The following is a 10,287-nucleotide window of genomic DNA, read 5'->3' on the forward strand; positions in this document are numbered from 1 at the left end:
ATGGCTAGCCCAGCACCTAGCACAAAGAAGGTATTCAAATATTTGTTGGATAGAAAACAAAACAAAAAGACAAAAATCTTACAAACAGCCTGGCCTATGGTGGCCCAGCGGCTAGAGCATTGACCTGGAACACTGAGTTCTTTGGTTCGAGGCCCTGGGCTTGCCCAGTCAAGGCACATATGACAAGCAAAAAGCAAGAAACGAACAACCGAACTGAAGCAACTGTGAGTTGATACTTTTCATTCCCCCTTCTGTAAAATCAATAAATAAAATCTTTAAAGAAAAAAAACCTTACAGAATACATTGATGTCTCTATTCAAATTATAAATATGAAATTTTACAATCAAAATTTACCTATTTATATAGTAATAACAATCATATAAGCTCTCATTCATTGAAAGCCTACTTACTATGTGTCAGGCATTGTACTAGGCAGTTTAGATTTTTTTTTTAATTTTTTTAATTCAGTATTTTTTTACTTAATTTCTCCAAAGAGGCCAAATACAACTCCTCCTTTCTTTCTTTTTGTGTGTGTGTGTGTGTGTGTGTGTGTGTGTGTGTGTGTGTGGCAGAGGCAGAGAGAGGGACAGATAGAGACAGACAGGAAGGGAGAGAGAAGAGAAACATCAATTCTTCATTGCGGCACCCTAATTGTTCATTGATTGATTTCTCATATGTGCCTTGATGGGGGGGGGGGGCTATAGCAGAGCGAGTAATGCCTTGCTCAAACCAGTGGCCCTGGGTCCAAGCTGGTGAGCCTTGCTCAAACCAGATGAGCCCACGCTCAAGCTGGCAACCTCAGGGTCTCTAACCTGGGTCCTCCACATCCCAGATCGACGCTCTATCCACTGTGCCACCACCTGGTCAGGCAGCATTTTAGATTTTTAATTCCCTCAACCACTATGGGTCATACCTTACAAGTAAGGAAGATAAGGCTTCAAGTGGTTAACTTACCTACCTAAAGTTATAGGTTATAAGTGACAGAAAATTAAACCTACATTTCTCTGCTTCAAAGACCACAAGCTTTCCACTACATTCTAAGATAGAGCTCAGTACTGCTTAGTTACTTTTTCTCCTCCGTTTACTTACAATTTACAGAGGAATTCATTTTGTGGAAGTCCATTTTCTTCCTTTTCCCAATCTCCCATTCTGTTCCACTATCCCCCAACTCCCACCCCTTTGCAAACTTGATTAAGCACAAACTACAGTAAGCCCTTTGGTTAGGGAAGAGTCTGTATTCTTAGAACACACCATTAGAAATGTCTTACTCATGGTAGAGTAGTAGAAAAGATTAAAGAGAGTACAGACTCCAGAACATGGATGAAGGCTCTCTGTCCCACTGATCTTGCAGGATGGCTTCACATCCAGCTACTTAATTGGCCATGGTTTGGGCAGCACTATCTCAATTCCCAAGTAATTATCATAACAGCCCCTGGATGTGGCTATATCTTTAAGGCCTGAACCATGATTTACCATTTAGAAAGTACCAAGACAGTACCTCTGCCAAATCCTTGCCAGTCTCTACAACCATGGAACCAATACTGAAGAGACTAGGGCTCCTGTGACTTCCTCCAGGCCTAGGACAGCTTGAATAAAAAGAGCTTTGTTCCCAAAGAACACACTAACCACAATGACACCATAAGAAGAAGAGTTATTACTGTTACTATCATTCTCCCCATTACTTCTGAACAATATGTAAATGTTTCTTTTTCCCCCTTTTAGTGAAAGGACAAGAACAAAATTAGCAACTGTGACAATTTTAGAGAAAATTAGTGTCATAAACATTACCATATCATTTGATAATCTCACAAGCCAATGTTTTCCAGAGAGGGATCCCCAGAGCCTGTGACAGTTCTACACAGATTATGTGGAAATCTTTTTAAACCTTACAAAGTCCTGAATAAGCCTTACCTCAACATCCAGATTAAAGGAAATGCGCAATATGAGAAAGGCTCTCCTACCTAGAAAATGAATTCACCTGCAGTTGATTTACTAAAGAAACCTTGGCTGAAACAAAAATATCATAGAAATCACTTCTGTGGCCTGTCACTTGATATAGCACTGTACAATAGGTCACTTTTATTAGTAATCCCTAGGCTTTGCATCAAAAATCTCAATATACTAATATACTAATATGAGATTTAAGTGATAAACACTTAAGCAATTAGACATCACTAAGTACATGTAAGTTATAAACAGAAAAAAGGACTTCAAAATATCCATTAAAAAACTTTTCTTCTGTATTATCTAGTAATTATAGACTATGAAAACATGTTAACACAGAAGTTTAGTGTCTCAATGATCCTTTACCAACAGTGAAAAGCCCCTTCTACCACTCAAATGTGAATATAGGTTCACTTAGTCCCCCACCTTTCAAATTCTCTACTGCTTTCTAATACTTGTGTTGCTTAATAATGTAAAAAGCATCCAAAAGTTAAAATTTATAAAAGCAATCAATGAAAAATAAATAAGTAACCACTGAATTTTTCAACTAAGCCTCTCCTTTGTTTATGACCTTTTGCTTACCCTTTATTCCAGATGCTCACAGGAAACCCCCACCACCTCTTCTCTCCAATCAAGGACTTTCGTTAAAACACTGCACTAGAAAGTTCCAGCAAAGACACTTGGTGAGACTTATTGGCTCTCATTCACCAAGAGCTATGCGTACTTTTTAACTCTTCAGGATACATAAATTTCAACTGTTGAGCTACATACAGGGAGTTTTCCTAGGAAAAGAAAAATGTCTAGAAGCTTCTGTGGGTCTCTGATGGGTCACATCACCTTCTCTGTGACCTGCTGCCACTCAAGTGGAACCTTTCAACTAACTCATTTGCACTTTTGACCCCAACTCCATGACCAGAATAAATGGACCAACAATGGAGAACTAGACCAAGTGAAGCCAATCAAACCTAAAATGTGGACACAATTATAACCAGTTAACTAGTGGCACTAGAGCCTGAGTTCATATGTGACTCAGGGAAAGAAGCTGCAATTTTCTTCCATACACTTGTTAAAACACAGAAGGCCAGGCTGTGCAAAGACAACTGAAGCGGGATACAAGGAGACAAGAGAGGACACTGACCAGCCAGAGGGGAGAAAAGTGCTATTTGAACGACCCTGGTTCCCGAATGCTTCCCAGTTTCTAGATCAAGTCCTTCATGAAGCCAACTGCTCTTGAGTTCTTTAGATATCTCCTTACCTCTTCCCCTAATATTCCTCTTCCTGTTTCATGCCATCAAAAAATCGTTATGAAAGTTTAAGATGCCAAAAGCAATGCAAAAAGGATATGATTATATCTATGGTTCGTAAGGGATCTGAGCAGTACTAGAGTTGTTTCTTCATTGTCTATACCCTCAGGAGTAATAATAGGACAAAAATAACTGAAACTTTAAGAGGAAAAGTATCCGTTTGCATACACCTGCCTCAGCTTTGTACTTCTCTTCAACACTCACCTGTTCAAAAGTTCCGCTGGATCACAGCAGGCGGTTTGAGCAGACTCTGTTCAGGCCCTTTTAATACTGTAAATAACAAAAGAATGAAAGTAAATGGCCCAGCCGTTTCTTAGGAAACTTTAAAAACATAATTTTTATCGTGAATATGTTTTACAGGAAATGGATTCCAAACCTGGTTAAAATAATAGAATCCCGTTGTGCGTATAAACCAGATTCCCTGTTCTAACATCAAGAGAGTCTCAGTAGCTCAGGAGTGGGACTGAAAAACACGTATTTTTAACAAAAGCTCTAAGTAATTCTGATGAAGCTAACAAATGAACACCACTGGAAGTTTTCAGGGAAGTGATTATTTGGGATTTTCATTCAAAACCTCATTCCTGGAATTCTGTATTAACTTTTTAAACACATCTGATAGAAAAACAACAGGCAGCAACACAGCAATACAGTACATATCCTACATAACCAACGAGCCCCCAGAAGTATGACACTGCCAAAACGTCGAAGGAGCAGCTTCCAGGTGTGCTTTTGGTAGCCAAAACACAACCTTATTTTAATGTTCTGTTGAGACAGTATCTTAAAAATCCACAAGATGGTGATATTTCAACTGACAAGGAGTGGACTGAACCACAACAGCTTCAAGAGCTTTTTTAGCTAAAATCGGATGATCTGAATGCTACTCCAAGAGTCAAAAAACAATAATTAGAAATCAAAGTTGAAAAAAAAATCAAAGTTGACAATTTTACTAACAGCAAGAAAGTAACTTAGGAAAGCCACTTCTGCCTTTAATTTTGCAAGAAAAAGTAGCTGTGTTAAAATGCCCTGAGGTCATCCAACTTTGCCCACTGCACCGTACTTTTTATTTTTTCTAGATTTTATTTATTGAATGAGAGGAGAGGAGAGGGAGGGAGGGAGGGAGGGAGAGAGAGAGATTAAAGGAGGAGGGGAGTTGCTTCTCGCATGTGCCTTAATCCAACAGGCCTGGGGCCTTGAACTAGTGACCCTGGCATTCCAGGTCCATGCTTTATCCACTGCACCACCACAGGTCAGGCTACACTCTACTTTTTCTTTTATTCTTTTCTTAAAGGTTTTATTTATTGATTTTACAGAGGGGAGTGGGGGAAGGGAGAAGTATCAACTCATAGCTGTTTCACTTTAGTTGTTCACTGACTGCTTGTCATATGTGCTGTGACCGGACAAGACCAGGGTTTCGAACTGGTGACCTCAGCGTTCCAGGTCGACACTTCATCCACTGTGTCACCACAGGCCAGGCTGAACTCTACTTTTTATTAAAGGCAGGCAGGAGAAAAAGGGGAGAATTAGATAATAAAACAAACTCTCCTCTGGGCCTAACTCAAGAGAACAAATTCTAGGATATCTTCTTTTATAAATTAAATTTAGTGAAACTCTATAATTAACAAGAAAATGTAAAATCAAGGTCCTTATTTAATTATTACAAGTAGGAAAGCACATAATACTTTGAAAATATTTTTATAAAATTAATTTTGGCCATTTAGGTTATATCCTTTTGTTTTTCAAACCTCTCCCTTCTTCTCCATCAACCTCACACAAAATCACAGGCAATTCAACAAAGGTATTTTCTATTCCTATAGAACTAATCTAGTATATTTCTCAGTCATCTGAGCATAAAAAATGCTAATCTGAACAAGAAATAATTAGGATTCTAAATATAAGTAAACTTGTCTATGGATTTAAAATCTACTTATGTTTTTAAAGATAAATACTTCGTCAGGGCATTAAACATGAATGTAAATCCCAGGACTTTATCACTATAACATCCTAGTGGGGGTCAAGAAGGGCAGGAGAAGAAGCTTAGGTTTAGCCTTTTACAGCAATGACCAAATAATGTAAGGCTATTCAAATTATTGGGGAAAAAATGGACATTTAACTTGCCTCTAAAACACCTGTATTAACACCAGCATAGGCTGTAGATTCAACCTAATGAGACTGGTCCCACTAATCTATAAGAAACAGAATAACCTGACCTGTGGTGGCACAGTGGATAAAGTGTTGACCTGGAACTCTGAGGTGGCTGGTTCAAAACCCTGGGCTTGCCCTGGCCGGTTGGCTCAGCGGTAGCGCGTCGGCCTAGCGTGCGGAGGACCCGGGTTCAATTCCCGGCCAGGGCACACGGGAGAAGCGCCCATTTGCTTCTCCACCCCTCCGCCGCGCTTTCCTCTCTGTCTCTCTCTTCCCCTCCCGCAGCCAAGGCTCCATTGGAGCAAAGATGGCCCGGGCGCTGGGGATGGCTCTGTGGCCTATGCCTCAGGCGCTAGAGTGGCTCTGGTCGCAACATGGCGACGCCCAGGATGGGCAGAGCATCGCCCCCTGGTGGGCAGAGCGTCGCCCCTGGTGGGCGTGCCAGGTGGATCCCGGTCGGGCGCATGCGGGAGTCTGTCTGACTGTCTCTCCCCGTTTCCAGCTTCAGAAAAATGAAAAAAAAAAAAAAAAAAACCCTGGGCTTGCCTGGTCAAGGCACAGATGGAAGTTGATACTTCCTGCTCCTCCCCTTCCCTTCTCTCTCTTTCTCTCTTTCTCTCCCAACCCCCCAAAATGAATAATCTTAAGAAAAAGAAACAGAATAAAACAAAAATACTGAAAATTTATTCACATAGGGCTAATGGAGAACTGCAAATGAAGTTTATCTTTGAAAATGTCACAGACCCTGGCCGGTTGGCTCAGTGGTAGAGCGTCGGCCTGACATGCAGGAGTCCCAGGTTCAATTCCCAGCCAGGGCACACAGGAGAAGCGCCAATCTGCTTCTCCACCCCTCCCCCTCTCCTTCCTCTCTGTCTCTCTCTTCTTCTCCCACAGCCGAGGCTCCATTGGAGCAAAGTTGGCCCGGGTGCTGAGGATGGCTCCATGGCCTCTGCCTCAGGTGCTAGAATGGCTCTGGTCGCATCAGAGCAACGCCCCAGATGGGCAGAGCATTGCCCCCTGGTGGGCATGCTGGGTGGATCCTAGTCGGGCCCATGCGGGAGTCTGTCTGACTACCTCCCCGTTTCCAACTTCAGAAAAATACCAAAAAAAAAAAAGTCTCAAATCAAAGATTCTTTAGGAGGGCAAGGGTAAAAGGAGCAGTGATAATCTTTTCACCCCAAAAAGGTTCTCCTACTAGATAGCACTCATTATCAATAATGTCATCTTCCAGTATGAAGGTCAACAAAAAGAGAACAGACATTTGGAGTATTAAAATGCAGAGTCATAAGAACACATGAGCTGGTCTGACATCAAAGACATTATAATTTGGAAATGTCACTTCAAAATTCAACAAAGGAACAAAAGGGAGAAAGGTGATTCATTTAAAACACTACCCTTGTCACTATTATCAGTATGTCTCCTTTGAGCCAAGAAGCTCCACTCACATTCTGAAGTTGGAATTCCTATCTTCTCATGATTTTCAGGCAAGCCTATGACAAATATTTTTCATATATGCAGCTCACAAGCAAAAGCATTTCAAAACCAAAATATTAAATTCCTAAGGTGAATTAAAATGAAAGAGGACATTTATGAAAGCTCAGTAATAATAATATGGAGATAAGCTGGAAGGAGATCAGAAAAATGTTTTTCCAATGAAAAAGTCTGAGTATCAAATTAATTGGAGAACTAGTCTGAAAGGTAAAAGCAGAGAAATAAAAAACTCAGCACAAAAAGTTCTACACATGTAAAAAGCTATAAAATATATACAAACAAATTAGTGGAAGGGTCCCTGAGTAATTTAAAACTGGGCTGGACAACACAAAAATTAACAGTATGAGTTAATACATTGATTCTACCTTTCTTCCAGGTCATATCCTTTAATGGTCTGTCTCTAAACTTCAAAGGAAATTAATTTCACTACATTTTCAAATATTCTAAAGTATGCTCTCCTTCTCAGAAAGCAATCCCTTCTGAAAAATCGCTTTCAGCAATTTATGATCAAACTCATTTAAAAATTTACTTTTGAGAAAGACATTTCATGACAACTTTCTGATATATATTCTATGAGCATCCTGAATTTTTCCAAATTGGGTAGTGTGGTGGGGGAGGAGGTCAGGTGGAAAGGGGATTAGCTGAGGCCGAACCTTACAGAATCTGATTTCCCTTTCCAAGAGTCACAGATGTGGGAAAAGATTCCAGAACACTGAATAAGGCCTCTCATCTTGGAACCAATGAACTGAGTACACATTTCCTACTGGCCTACCTCTCACTTGCGCCTCTCTGGCTAGAGAAGCCTCAGCGTTCTCCAGACACCCAGATCGGCTCCCACGTCAGTTTCTGCCTCAGGGTCTTGGCCCTGGCTTCCCCAGTCTGGAGCACTCCTTCTCCAGAGCTCCAGGAATAGCTCCTTTACCTGTGTCAGGTCTTTCCTCAAATACTAGCTTTTCCAAGAGGCCTTCCCAAGGTACTCTACTTAAAATGAACCCCTCCCCCAGCTCCCTATTGTCCTATTTCCTTGTCTCATTTTTTTTCCACATCATTTACCACTGCATTATACATTCTACCTAAGAGTTTATTCATCTGTCTAGAAATGAGCTCTATGGAGGCAGGAATTTTTTATCTGTTTTGCTGCCGGCACCGAACAGTGTAGCAAGGTCCCAGTATCTGTCGAATAAATGCATGCATGCATGAATGAATGAATGAAGACACATGGTCCTTTCTCCCTCCTCACTCTCAAATTTTTTAAATGCTTTATCAAGTATAGAAAAGCTGCAAAGCCCCTTCTTTCCTAGTGAATCACTACCATCACTACTGTGCTCCTCAGGGGTAAATGTCAAAGGAAGAACTGTGTGACATCTTTCCAGATACCTGCCACTTAAAATTTTTTTTCCTAGTATCCTCCACTGATGTCAACATCTGATGTAACAGAAAAGCACACATGCCAGTTTGAGCACGCTAAAAGCAGCTGCTGCACTAACTAGTAAAATGCCTAAAACCATCAATGAATGACAGAAGGCATCTACCTTCTAACCAAAATGGATACTTTGTAAGTAAGGCCAAGGCTGCAAATAGTAGAAGGATAAGTTAATGTACAGAAAGAATAACAAGGAAAAAATGCCTTCATCTAAAACTCTAAAAAGGAAACACTCTCTCAGTAAAGAGTCGATTCCCTGCCGGCAACACTGGCAATCAAAACTGCCTATAATCCAAGGTACCTAGCACTGGGTAAGGAACTGTTCACGGGTTCTGGCCCCTTCCTCCAGTTCCTGCCAGTTAAACTGGAATACTCACCTTCTGTACAGGGAGACTAGGTGTGCTTAAGTGCTTTGACTTTCAGAGAAAGGAAGAATTTAAAAAACGGTGGTAGGTAAATGCAAAGCAACATTATTGCTTCCCAAACACCGTCGTCATACAACCTGCTTCTTTCCTACCCGCTTCCCTGGTCGCTTGACTTATGTTTCAGCCACAAAACTGGAAGTATTCTCAGAATGCTTCATGGGCAACTGCTGACACGTAAGGCTAATGTCCACTGATGTGGCCGTTCGGGTCCCAAAGCTGGCCAAGGGCTGCACTTTCCCAAACAAGTGCAGGTTCCGAGCATGGCTCCCCCGGCCTCGGGCCTGGTCCAGACCCAGGGCTCTCGGCCCGGAACGAGCGTCCCCAGTGCGGATGCTCGGCGGGGAAGGCGAGGGCGCAGCTCCCCCGGGCCAGGTGTGGGGAGCGGGGCCGGCCGCGCAGCTGTCCGGCCGCAGCAGCAGCGACCCCGGCGCCCCGAGGCTGGGCGGACGGCCGCCCCGAGGAGCGAGGAGCGGACGGCGAGCCCCCCGGCCCTGAGGAAGCCGGCCTGGCACTGCCCACCCCACCGGCCGCTCGCCTTCCTCGGCTGCCCGCCGCGATGCCAACGGGCCCCGGGGGAAGGGGGTCCCCGACTCAGGGCACCAGACGCGCCCGGGCCCGGCGCGCCCCCCCGCCGGGGAGGAGGCTCGCTCCGGCCCCGCACCTGACCTGTCGTCCCCTCACCCGCCGCCCGAGCCGGCCGCGGCCGCTGCCGCTGCCGGGGCGGCCTGTGGGTGTCCATGCGGCTGGACTGGACCAGGTCTGCCGGAGTGGCGGGGGCGCGAGCGGGGACGGCAGGCCCGGACTGCCCCGGGGAGCGGCGGAGCCAGGGCGCGGAGCGGAGCCGGGCAGGGCAGCGAGACGGAGCCGCGGGTTACCTGCGCTCCGGGACAGGGAGTCTCTCACAACCCAAGTCAATCCTCAGCCTCAACAACACAAGATGGCCGACACGTCGCCACGCACGTCACGTGACAGCGCCCCGTTCCGCCACGCCCCCTGCCCCGCCCCCGCCCCGCCTCACCTCCCTCCTGGCTCATCCAGCCTCCCACGACATCCTTCCTTTCCGCTGCCTCCCGCCCCTCTTCCCCCGGACACGCCCCTGGCCAAGCCCCGGATGTCGGGCTGGCGGAGACCGAGCAGCGGCAGGGCAAAGACTCCTTGCGGGTCCCTGGGTCGGGGTTCCTTGCCTGGTCTTGAGTTGAGTCGAGTTGGTTGGTCTTCAGAATTGGACCTGGACCAGGCACCCTGAATCACTGTCCTGTGCGCCCAATCCAGAGCCCGTTCTCAGTCCAAAAAGCTGTGAGCATCCTTACGAGCTCCTTTCCCAAACTAGAACTTTTCCACAAGATTTTCATCCAGCATTTATTTTTTTTTATTTTTTGCCTGTTTTGCCATCTTCGAGGAAATGGAGAAGCGGCAAAAGCTGAAATTCAAAGCAGTTTTCTCTCCTTATTAACAGTTCTTGGTAGAACTGAGCTCAATTCTAGAGTCTTGGAATGTGACAGCTAGGAAGGACTTAAGAGCTCCCACCCCCTCCTACTGCATCCGGGGCTATAACCCC

General features: G+C 44.4%; 1 protein-coding gene across 5 annotated transcripts in view; it reads right to left on the reverse strand.

The window, feature by feature from the left end:
* GIGYF2 (GRB10 interacting GYF protein 2) overlaps positions 1–9,683 on the reverse strand; it is a 138,427-nt gene extending 128,744 nt beyond the window's left edge. For all 5 annotated transcript variants that reach the window (XM_066233498.1, XM_066233499.1, XM_066233497.1 and 2 more), the window contains exons 1-2: positions 9,605–9,683; positions 3,453–3,518 (exon numbers count right to left, since the gene is read on the reverse strand). The gene's annotated coding sequence lies outside the window, so the exon portion shown is untranslated. The remainder of the gene's footprint in view (positions 1–3,452; positions 3,519–9,604) is intronic.
* Between the last annotated feature and the right edge of the window lie 604 nt (positions 9,684–10,287).

Source organism: Saccopteryx bilineata, chromosome 5, assembly GCF_036850765.1.
Source record: "Saccopteryx bilineata isolate mSacBil1 chromosome 5, mSacBil1_pri_phased_curated, whole genome shotgun sequence".
In the NCBI taxonomy this organism is placed as follows: Eukaryota; Metazoa; Chordata; class Mammalia; order Chiroptera; family Emballonuridae; genus Saccopteryx; species Saccopteryx bilineata.